The sequence below is a fragment of the Heterodontus francisci genome, chromosome 41 (genome assembly GCF_036365525.1).
Source record: "Heterodontus francisci isolate sHetFra1 chromosome 41, sHetFra1.hap1, whole genome shotgun sequence".
NCBI classification, from domain to species: domain Eukaryota; kingdom Metazoa; phylum Chordata; class Chondrichthyes; order Heterodontiformes; family Heterodontidae; genus Heterodontus; species Heterodontus francisci.
The window spans coordinates 7,009,213-7,022,135 of record NC_090411.1 but is presented as its reverse complement, the minus strand read 5'-3'; positions in this window follow the sequence as shown (position 1 = coordinate 7,022,135).

Sequence of the window (12,923 nt, the reverse complement as noted above, 5' to 3'; positions counted from 1 at the left end):
CCAAAGACCCTCTCAACACCCTCCCCCCACAGGAAATCTGAACGACCCCTTCATCACCCACCCCCCAGGAAATCCCAAAGCCCCTTTCATCACCCTGCTCCCAGGAAATCCTAAAGACCCTTTCATCACCCTCCCACCCAGGAAATCCCAAAGACCCCTTCATCACCCTCCCCCCCAGGAGATCCCAAAGACCCTTTCATCACCCTCCCCCTCCCAGGAAATCCCAAAGACCCCTTCATCACTCTCCCCCTCAGGAAATCCCAAAGACCCTTTCATCACCCTCCCACCCAAGAAATCCCAAAGACACTTTCATCACTCTCCCCCTCAGGAAATCCCAAAGACCCTTTCATCACCCACCCCTCCCACGGAATCCCAAAGACACTTTCATCACTCTCCCCCTCAGGAAATCCCAAAGACCCCTTCATCACCCTCCCCCCCAGGAAATCCCAAGGACCCTTTCATCACGCTACCACCACCCCCAGGAAATCCGAAAGACCCATTCATCAGCCTAACCCCAGGAAATCCCAAAGACCCTTTCATCAACCTCCCCACCCAGGAAATCCCAAAGACCCTTTCATCACCCTCCCACCGCACCCCCCTGGAAATCCCAGACACTTTCATCACCCTCGCCCCCCATGTAATTCCAAAGACTCTTTCATTACCCTCCCCCAAGGAAATCCCAAAGACCGCTTCATCACCCACCCCTCCCACGGAATCCCAAAGACCCTTTCATCACTCTCCCCCTCAGGAAATCCCAAAGACCCTTTCATCACCCACCCCTCCCACGGAATCCCAAAGACCCTTTCATCACTCTCCCCCTCAGGAAATCCCAAAGACCCCTTCATCACCCTCCCCCCCAGGAAATCCCAAGGACCCTTTCATCACGCTACCACCACCCCCAGGAAATCCGAAAGACCCATTCATCAGCCTACCCCCAGGAAATCCCAAAGACCCTTTCATCAACCTCCCCACCCAGGAAATCCCAAAGACCCTTTCATCACCCTCCCACCGCACCCCCCTGGAAATCCCAAAGACACTTTCATCACCCTCGCCCCCCATGTAATTCCAAAGACCCTTTCATCACTCTCCCCCTCAGGAAATCCCAAAGACCCTTTCATCACCCTCCCCGCCCAGGAAATCCCAAAGATCATTTCATCATCCTCCCCCCATAGGAAATCCAAAAGACCCTTTCATCACTCTCCCCCTCAGGAAATCCCAAAGACCCTTTCATCACCCTCCCACCCAGGAAATCCCAAAGACCCTTTCATCACTGTCCCACTCAGGAAATCCCAAAGACCCTTTCATCACCCTCCCACCCAGGAAATCCCAAAGACCCTTTCATCACCCACCCCTCCCATAGAATCCCAATGACCCTTTCATCACCCACCCCTCCCACGGAATCCCAAAGACCCTTTCATCACTCTCCCCATCAGGAAATCTCAAAGACCCTTTCATCACCCTCCCACCCAGGAAATCCCAAAGACCCTTTCATCACTGTCCCCCTCAGGAAATCCCAAAGACCCTTTCATCACCCTCCCAGCCAGGAAATCCCAAAGACCCTTTCATCACGCACCCCTCCCACGGAATCCCAAAGAGCCTTTCATCACTCTCCCACTCAGGAAATCCCAAAGACCCTTTCATCCACCTCCCACCCAGGAAATCCCAAAGACCCTTTCATCACCCACCCCTCCCACAGAATCCCTAAGACCCTTTCATCACCCACCCCTCCCATGGAATCCCAAAGACCCTTTCATCACTCCCCCCCTCAGGAAATCCCAAAGACCCTTTCATCCCCCTCCCCCACCACCAGGAAATCCCAAAGACCCTTTCATCACTCTCCCCTCCAGGAAATCCCAATGACCTTTTCATCACCCTCCCCGTCAGGAAATCCCAATGACCCCTTCATCATTCTCCCCCGAGGAAATCCAAAATACCCTTTCATCACTCTCCCCCTCAGGAAATCCCAAAGCCCCTTTCATCACACTCCCCGCCCAGGAAATCCCAAAGACCATTTCATTATCCTCCCCCCATAGGAAATCCAAAATACCCTTTCATCACTCTCCCCCTCAGGAAATCCCAAAGACCCTTTCATCACCCTCCCACCGAGGAAATCCCAAAGACCCTTTCATCACCCACCCCTCCCACGGAATCCCAAAGACCCTTTCATCACTCTCCCCCTCAGGAAATTCCAAAGACCCTTTCATCACCCTCCCACCCAGGAAATCGCAAAGACCCATTCATCAGCCTCCCTCCAGGAAATCCCAAAGTCCCTTTCATCAGCCTCCCCCTCAGGAAATCCCAAAGCCCCTTTCATCACCCTCCCCGCCCAGGAAATCCCAAAGACCCTTTCATCACCCACCCCTCCCGATGAATCCCAAAGACCCTTTCATCACTCTCCCCCCATAGGAAATCCAAAAGACACTTTCATCACTCTCCCCCGCAGGAAATCCCAAAGACCCTTTCATCACCCTCCCACCCAGGAAATCCCAAAGACCCTTTCATCACCCACCCCTCCCGAGAAATCCTAAAGACCCCTTCATCACCCTCCCCCCCAGGAAATCCCAAGGACCCTTTCATCACGCTACCCCGCCCCCACAGGAAATCCCAAGGACCCATTCATCAGCCTCCCCCCCGGAAATCGCAAAGACCCTTTCATCAACCTCCCCACGCAGGAAATCCCAAAGACCCTTTCATCACCCTCCCACCCCCCCCCCAGCAGGAAATCCCAAAGACACTTTCATCACCCTCCCCCCCGCCCACCCCCAGGAAATCCCAATGACCCTTTCATCCCCCTCCCCCTCAGGAAATCCCAAAGACCCTTTCATCTCCCTCACCTCACTGGAAATCCCAAAGACCCTTTCATCACCCTCCCCGTCAGGAAATCCCAAAAACTCTTTCATGACCCTCCCTGCCCAGGAGATCCCAAAGACCATTTCATCATCCTCCCCCCACAGGAAATCCAAAAGACCCTTTCATCACTCTCCCCATCAGGAGATCCCAAAGACCCTTTCATCACCCTCCCACCCAGGGAATCCCAAAGACCCTATCATCACCCACCCCACCCACGGAATCCCAAAGACCCTTTCATCACTCTCCCCCCCAGGAAATTCCAAAGACCCTTCCATCACCCTCCCCTCCCCCGCCCCAGGAAATCCCAAAGACCCTTTCATCACTCTCCCCTCCAGGAAATCCCAAAGACCCTTTATTCACCCTCCCTCTCAGGAAATAACAAAGACCCTTTCATCACCCTCCCCCCCCAGGAAATCCAAAAGACCATTTCATCACCCTCCCCAAACAGGAAATCCAAAAGACACTTTCATCACTCTCCCCCTCAGGAAATCCCAAAGACCCTTTCATCACCCTCCCACCCAGGAAATCCCAAAGACCCTTTCATCAACCACCCCCCCAGGAAATCCCAAAGACCATTTCATCACCCTCCCCCCACAGGAAATCCCAAAAACCCTTTCATCAACCTCCCCACCCAGGAAATCCCAAACACCCCTTCATCACCCACCACCCCCCCCAGGAAATCCCAAAGACCCCTTCATCACCCTGCCCCCCAGGAAATCCCAAAGAACCTTTTATCACCCTCCCCCCAGGAAATCCCAAAGACCCATTCATCACCCTCCCACCCACCAGGAAATCCCAAAGACCCTTTCATTACACTCACACCCACCAGGAATTCCCAAATACCCTTTCATCACCCACCCCAGCAGGAAATCCCAAAAGACCCTTTTGTCACCATCTCCGCCACCAGGAAATCCCAAAGACACTTTCATCACTGTCCCCCCCAACCCCCAGGAAATCCCAAAGACCCTTTCATCACCCTCCCCCCCAGGAGATCCCAAAGACCCTTTCATCACCCTCCCCCTACCAGGAATTCCCTAAGACCCTTTCATCACCCTCCCCCCCACCAGGAAATCCCAAAGACCCTTTCACCACCCACACCCCCACCAGGAAATTCCAAAGACTCTTTCATCACCTTCCCCCTTCATGATATTCCAAAGACTCTTTCATCACCCTCCCCTCCCAGGAAATCCAAAAGACGCTTTCATCACCCTCCCCTCCCAGGAAATCCGAACGCCCCCTTCATCACCCACCCCCCAGGAAATCCCAAAGACCCTTTCATCACCCTGTCCCCAGGAGATCCCAAAGAACCTTTTATCAAACTCCCCCCCCCCACCTGGAAATCCCAAAGACCCTTTCATCACCCACCCCCACCCAGGAAATCCACAAGACGCTTTCATCACCCTCCCCTCCCAGGAAATCCGAACGCCCCCTTCATCACCCACCCCCCAGGAAATCCAAAAGACCCTTTCATCACTCTCCCCCTCAGGAAATCCCAAAGACCATTTCTTCACCCTCCCACTCAGGAAATCCCAAAGACCATTTCATCACCCTTCCCCCACAGGAAATCCAAAAGACCCTTTCATCACTCTCCCCCTCAGGAAACCCCAAAGAACCCTTCGTCACCCTCCCCCACTGGAAATCCCAAAGACCCTTTCATCACCCTCCCCCCCCAGGAAATCCCAACGACCCTTTCAACAGCCTCCCCCCAGGAAATCCCAAATACCCTTTCATCAACCTCCCCACCCAGGAAATCCCAAACACCCCTTCATCACCCACCACCTCTCCCAGGAAATCCCAAAGACCCCTTCCTCACCCTGCCCCCCAGGAAATCCCAAAGAACCTTTTATCATCCTCCCCCCAGAAAATCCCAAAGACCCATTCATCACCCTCCCACCCACCAGGAAATCCCAAAGACACTTTCATTAAACTCACACCCACCAGGAATTCCCAAATACCCTTTCATCACCCACCCCAGCAGGAAATCCCAAAAGACCCTTTTGTCACCATCCCCGCCACCAGGAAATCCCAAAGACCATTTCATCACCCTCCCCCCACAGGAAATCCAAAATACCCTTTCATCACTCTCCCGCTCAGGAAACCCCAAAGAACCCTTCGTCACCCTCCCCCACTGGAATTCCCAAAGACCCTTTCATCACCCTCCCCCCGCCAGGAAATCCCAACGACCCTTTCAACAGCCTGCCCCCCAGGAAATCCCAAATACCCTTTCATCAACCTCCCCACCCAGGAAATCCCAAACACCCCTTCATCACCCACCACCTCCCCCAGGAAATCCCAAAGACCCCTTCATCACCCTGCCCCCCAGGAAATCCCAAAGAACCTTTTATCACCCTCCCCCCAGGAAATCCCAAAGACCCATTCATCACCCTCCCACCCACCAGGAAATCCCAAAGACCCTTTCATTAAACTCACACCCACCAGGAATTCCCAAACACCCTTTCATCACCCACCCCAGCAGGAAATCCCAAAAGACCCTTTTGTCACCATCCCCGCCACCAGGAAATCCCAAAGTCCCTTTCATCACACTCCCCCCCACCCCAGGAAATCCCAAAGACCCATTCATCACCCACCCCAACCCATGAAATTCCAAAGACTCTTTCATCACCCTCCCCCTCACCAGGAAATCCCAAAGTCCCTTTCATCACACTCCACCCCCCTCAGAAAATCCCAAAGACTCTTTCATCACCTTCCCCCTTCATGATATTCCAAAGACTCTTTCATTACCCTCCCCCAAGGAAATCCCAATGACCCTTTCATCACCCTCCCCCCCAGGAAATCCCAAAGACCCTTTCATCACACTCCCCACCCCAGGAAATCCCGAAGACCCTTTCATCACCCTCCCACCCCCTCAGGAAAATCCAAAGACTCTTTCATCAACCCCCCCAGGAAATCCCAAAGACCCTTTTATAAAACTCCCCCCCCACCAGGAAATCCCAAAGACCCTTTCATCACCCACCCCTACCCAGGAAATCCAAAAGACGCTTTCATCACCCTCCCCTCCCAGGAAATCCCAAAGACCCTCTCAACACCCTCCCCCCACAGGAAATCTGAACGACCCCTTCATCACCCACCCCCCAGGAAATCCCAAAGCCCCTTTCATCACCCTGCTCCCAGGAAATCCTAAAGACCCTTTCATCACCCTCCCACCCAGGAAATCCCAAAGACCCCTTCATCACCCTCCCCCCCAGGAGATCCCAAAGACCCTTTCATCACCCTCCCCCTCCCAGGAAATCCCAAAGACCCCTTCATCACTCTCCCCCTCAGGAAATCCCAAAGACCCTTTCATCACCCTCCCACCCAAGAAATCCCAAAGACACTTTCATCACTCTCCCCCTCAGGAAATCCCAAAGACCCTTTCATCACCCACCCCTCCCACGGAATCCCAAAGACACTTTCATCACTCTCCCCCTCAGGAAATCCCAAAGACCCCTTCATCACCCTCCCCCCCAGGAAATCCCAAGGACCCTTTCATCACGCTACCACCACCCCCAGGAAATCCGAAAGACCCATTCATCAGCCTAACCCCAGGAAATCCCAAAGACCCTTTCATCAACCTCCCCACCCAGGAAATCCCAAAGACCCTTTCATCACCCTCCCACCGCACCCCCCTGGAAATCCCAGACACTTTCATCACCCTCGCCCCCCATGTAATTCCAAAGACTCTTTCATTACCCTCCCCCAAGGAAATCCCAAAGACCGCTTCATCACCCACCCCTCCCACGGAATCCCAAAGACCCTTTCATCACTCTCCCCCTCAGGAAATCCCAAAGACCCTTTCATCACCCACCCCTCCCACGGAATCCCAAAGACCCTTTCATCACTCTCCCCCTCAGGAAATCCCAAAGACCCCTTCATCACCCTCCCCCCCAGGAAATCCCAAGGACCCTTTCATCACGCTACCACCACCCCCAGGAAATCCGAAAGACCCATTCATCAGCCTACCCCCAGGAAATCCCAAAGACCCTTTCATCAACCTCCCCACCCAGGAAATCCCAAAGACCCTTTCATCACCCTCCCACCGCACCCCCCTGGAAATCCCAAAGACACTTTCATCACCCTCGCCCCCCATGTAATTCCAAAGACCCTTTCATCACTCTCCCCCTCAGGAAATCCCAAAGACCCTTTCATCACCCTCCCCGCCCAGGAAATCCCAAAGATCATTTCATCATCCTCCCCCCATAGGAAATCCAAAAGACCCTTTCATCACTCTCCCCCTCAGGAAATCCCAAAGACCCTTTCATCACCCTCCCACCCAGGAAATCCCAAAGACCCTTTCATCACTGTCCAACTCAGGAAATCCCAAAGACCCTTTCATCACCCTCCCACCCAGGAAATCCCAAAGACCCTTTCATCACCCACCCCTCCCATAGAATCCCAATGACCCTTTCATCACCCACCCCTCCCACGGAATCCCAAAGACCCTTTCATCACTCTCCCCATCAGGAAATCTCAAAGACCCTTTCATCACCCTCCCACCCAGGAAATCCCAAAGACCCTTTCATCACTGTCCCCCTCAGGAAATCCCAAAGACCCTTTCATCACCCTCCCAGCCAGGAAATCCCAAAGACCCTTTCATCACGCACCCCTCCCACGGAATCCCAAAGAGCCTTTCATCACTCTCCCACTCAGGAAATCCCAAAGACCCTTTCATCACGCTCCCACCCAGGAAATCCCAAAGACCCTTTCATCACCCACCCCTCCCACAGAATCCCTAAGACCCTTTCATCACCCACCCCTCCCATGGAATCCCAAAGACCCTTTCATCACTCCCCCCCTCAGGAAATCCCAAAGACCCTTTCATCCCCCTCCCCCACCACCAGGAAATCCCAAAGACCCTTTCATCACTCTCCCCTCCAGGAAATCCCAATGACCTTTTCATCACCCTCCCCGTCAGGAAATCCCAATGACCCCTTCATCATTCTCCCCCGAGGAAATCCAAAATACCCTTTCATCACTCTCCCCCTCAGGAAATCCCAAAGCCCCTTTCATCACACTCCCCGCCCAGGAAATCCCAAAGACCATTTCATTATCCTCCCCCCATAGGAAATCCAAAATACCCTTTCATCACTCTCCCCCTCAGGAAATCCCAAAGACCCTTTCATCACCCTCCCACCGAGGAAATCCCAAAGACCCTTTCATCACCCACCCCTCCCACGGAATCCCAAAGACCCTTTCATCACTCTCCCCCTCAGGAAATTCCAAAGACCCTTTCATCACCCTCCCACCCAGGAAATCGCAAAGACCCATTCATCAGCCTCCCTCCAGGAAATCCCAAAGTCCCTTTCATCAGCCTCCCCCTCAGGAAATCCCAAAGCCCCTTTCATCACCCTCCCCGCCCAGGAAATCCCAAAGACCCTTTCATCACCCACCCCTCCCGATGAATCCCAAAGACCCTTTCATCACTCTCCCCCCATAGGAAATCCAAAAGACACTTTCATCACTCTCCCCCGCAGGAAATCCCAAAGACCCTTTCATCACCCTCCCACCCAGGAAATCCCAAAGACCCTTTCATCACCCACCCCTCCCGAGGAATCCCAAAGACCCTTTCATCACTCTCCCCCTCAGGAAATCCCAAAGACCCTTTCATCACCCTCCCACCCAGGAAATCCCAAAGACCCTTTCATCACCCACCCCTCCCACGGAATCCCAAAGACCCTTTCATCACTCTCCCCCTCAGGAAATCCCAAAGACCCCTTCATCACCCACCCCCCCCAGGAAATCCCAAGGACCCTTTCATCTCGCTACCACCACCCCCCCCCAGCAAATCCGAAAGACCCATTCATCCGCCTACCCCAGGAAATCCCAAAGACCCTTTCATCAACCTCCCCACCCAGGAAATCCCAAAGACCCTTTCATCACCCTCCCCCACCACCAGGAAATGTCAAAAACCCTTTCATCACTCTCCCCTCCAGGAAATCCCAATGACCCTTTCATCACCCTCCCCGTCAGGAAATCCCAAAGACTCTTTCATCACCCAACGCCCGAGGAAATCCCAAAGACCCCTTCATCATTCTCCACCGAGGAAATCCCAAAGACCCTTTTTTCACCCTCCCCCCCCAGAAAATCCCAAAGCCCCTTTCATCACCCTCCCTGCCCAGGAAATCCCAAAGACCCTTTCATCACTCTCCCCCTCAGGAAATCCCAAAGACCCTTTCATCACCCTCCCACCCAAGAAATCCCAAAGACACTTTCATCACTCTCCCCCTCAGGAAATCCCAAAGACCCTTTCATCACCCAACCCTCCCACGGAATCCCAAAGACCCTTTCATCACTCTCCCCCTCAGGAAATCCCAAAGACCCCTTCATCACCCTCCCCCACAGGAAATCCCAAGGACCCTTTCATCACGCTACCACCACCCCCAGGAAATCCGAAAGACCCATTCATCAGCCTATCCCCAGGAAATCCCAAAGACCCTTTCATCAACATCCCCACCCAGGAAATCCCAAAGACCCTTTCATCACCCTCCCACCGCACCCCCCTGGAAATCCCAAAGACACTTTCATCACCCTCGCCCCCCATGTAATTCCAAAGAATCTTTCATTACCCTCCCCCAAGGAAATCCCAAAGACCGCTTCATCACCCACCCCTCCCACGGAATCCCAAAGACCCCTTCATCACTCTCCCCCTCAGGAAATCCCAAAGACCCTTTCATCACTCTCCCCCTGAGAAAATCCCAAAGACCCCTTCATCACCCTCCCTCCCAGGAAATCCCAAGGACCCTTTCATCACGCTACCCAAACCCCCCCAGGAAAACCCAAAGACCCATTCATCAGCCTCCCCCCAGGAAATCCCAAAGATCATTTCATCATCCTCCCCCCATAGGAAATCCAAAAGACCCTTTCATCACTCTCCCCCTCAGGAAATCCCAAAGACCCTTTCATCACCCTCCCACCCAGGAAATCCCAAAGACCCTTTCATCACTGTCCCACTCAGGAAATCCCAAAGACCCTTTCATCACCCTCCCACCCAGGAAATCCCAAAGACCCTTTCATCACCCACCCCTCCCACAGAATCCCAATGACCCTTTCATCATCCACCCCTCCCACGGAATCCCAAAGACCCTTTCATCACTCTCCCCCTCAGGAAATCCCAAAGACCCTTTCATCACCCTCCCACCCAGGAAATCCCAAAGACCCTTTCATCACTCTCCCCCTCAGGAAATCCCAAAGACCCTTTCATCACCCTCCCACCCAGGAAATCCCAAAGACCCTTTCATCACGCACCCCTCCCACGGAATCCCAAAGAGCCTTTCATCACTCTCCCACTCAGGAAATCCCAAAGACCCTTTCATCACGCTCCCACCCAGGAAATCCCAAAGACCCTTTCATCACCCACCCCTCCCACAGAATCCCTAAGACCCTTTCATCACCCACCCCTCCCATGGAATCCCAAAGACCCTTTCATCACTCTCCCCCTCAGGAAATCCCAAAGACCCTTTCATCACCCTCCCACCCAGGAAATCCCAAAGACCCTTTCATCCCCCTCCCCCACCACCAGGAAATCCCAAAGACCCTTTCATCACTCTCCCCTCCAGGAAATCCCAATGACCTTTTCATCACCCTCCCCGTCAGGAAATCCCAAAGACCCTTTCATCCCCCTCCCCCACCACCAGGAAATCCCAAAGACCCTTTCATCACTCTCCCCTCCAGGAAATCCCAATGACCTTTTCATCACCCTCCCCGTCAGGAAATCCCAAAGACCCTTTCATCACCCTCCCACCCAGGAAATCCCAAAGACCCTTTCATCACTGTCCCACTCAGGAAATCCCAAAGACCCCTTCATCACCCTCCCCCCCCAGGAAATCCCAAGGACCCTTTCATCACTCTCCCCACCCCCCCCAGGAAATCCCAAAGACTCTTTCATCACCCAACGCCCGAGGAAATCCCAAAGACCCTTTCATCACCCACCCCTCCCACGGAATCCCAAAGACCCTTTCATCACTCTCCCCTCCAGGAAATCCCAAAGACCCTTTCATCACCCTCCCCCCAGGAAATTCCAAAGACCCTTTCATCACTCTCTCCCCCCCCCCCCCAGGAAATCCCAAAGACCCCTTCATCACCCTCCCCCCCCAGGAAATCCCAAGGACCCTTTCATCACGCTACCACCCCCCCCAGCAAATCCGAAAGACCCATTCATCCGCCTACCCCCAGGAAATCCCAAAGACCCTTTCATCAACCTCCCCACCCAGGAAATCCCAAAGACCCTTACATCACTCCTGTCCGAAAGCCAATTTTTGATCCAGTCGGGCACTGACCCTCCTGTTCCATGAGCCTCAATTTTATTAACCAGCCTTTTATATGGTACCTGAACAAATACTTTCTTAAAATCCAAAGGAATGACATCCACCACATTTCCTTCATCAACCTTCTCTGTTACTTCATCAAAAAATTCAATTCGTCAAGCATAAACCATGCCTTTTACAAATCTATGCTGGCTTTTCTTAGTTAACTCAAACCTCTCTGTGTCTGTTGATATATTCCCTGACTATTGTTTCCAACATTCTAACATTCAAACACCTCGAGGAATGCCTCTCATGTAAAAAGATGAATCTATTACTCTGCCTGATTGCCTTAGATCATGGTAGATTTTACATTTGCAATTACATAATTTCATTAATGCTAACTTGAAGCCTCACCTAACCAGTGCAATTTTAAGCACTAGTTGGGCACAATATCCAGATTACTGTCAAAATGAAACTACCCCGGCCTGTGTCTGTGCTGACAACTTCTATGCAGGTGGCTGACATAATTTTTACATCAGGTAATGCACTGAAGCATTAAAGAAATCCAAGACATTAGCAAAACAAAGAAGACATGCAACGCTCGGAGGTGAGAAATTGAAAGAGAGATCTTGCAGCTAAAGCCTGAAATTAAAACAGAAAATTCCAACAGGGTGGGGTCTAAACCCAAGTAGCAAATCAGCTCCCAGCAAACAAACTGTTTGTGAAAAGGGTGTAGAACTGCCCAGAGCTTTAAAGAGACAGTCCATTAAAGTGACCAAAAGTATTTTGACTTCTATAAATATAGCTCCAAACTCACATCTTTAGCTCCCGGTTTTCTGTGGTTTAGTTTGTCGCACTTTAGCCTCTTAACCAAGAGGGCAAGGGATCAAATCTCACCCCAGAAACTTGAGCACATAACCCAGCTGACAGTGATGTTAGATGTTAATTCGAGGCTTTCTCAAGCCAATGGAAAAGATCCTCTGGCATTATTCAAGGTCGAGTTCTCCCTGGTTTCCTGGTCAATTTTTATCCCTCAACCAACATTAGTTCAAACATTATTTGTCATTATCTTATTGCTGTATATTGGACTTTGCTGTGCACAAATTGGCTGCCACATTTCCAGCAGCAAAACAAATTTGAGCAGTTCCAAAGCAGTTAATTGTCGAAAGTGCTTTGGGACATCCAGCAATGAGCAGAAACAGGAATGAATGCCTGTTTGTTGACTCAGAGCCCCAGCAGAAACTGAAGTGGTAAAAATGAGGGAAATTCCTCCTTCGCCACAAGACAAACCGATCAAATGATCTAAAACAGGTTCTAAATCTGAATTCATAAATATCACTGTCCGGGAACCATTAACAAAATTTCTCATCAGAAAGAGTGGGATTGATCAGAAACTGTCCAATCCATCTGAACTGGGTAATTTTAAATCCCACTATTTGATAGAAACTGAACTGGGTTGGGGTGTGCTGGGGTTGAGTTTCTGTTGAGTTTCTGCCCCAAACATGCCAACTGCAGTCTGGCTCCTTGCTATCGAATGCAAATTGTAGGATTGACAGTAAACTATTAAAACAAATGGTTTAATGCTGACCATTCAATCTGAAAAAAATCTCCAAAATACAAAACCTGCAACACAATGCACAGCTCCTGGCCAGTGAATAATGGTGATCATCGAGAGCTCTTGGGCCAACCATCAAGAAGATCACCCCCCTCAAATCTAAATCGGGGGACATAATCACTGACCAACGCAAACAGATGGACCGCTGGGTTGAGCACTACCTAGAACTGTACTCCAGGGAGAATGCTGTCACTGAGACTGCCCTCAATGCAGCCCAG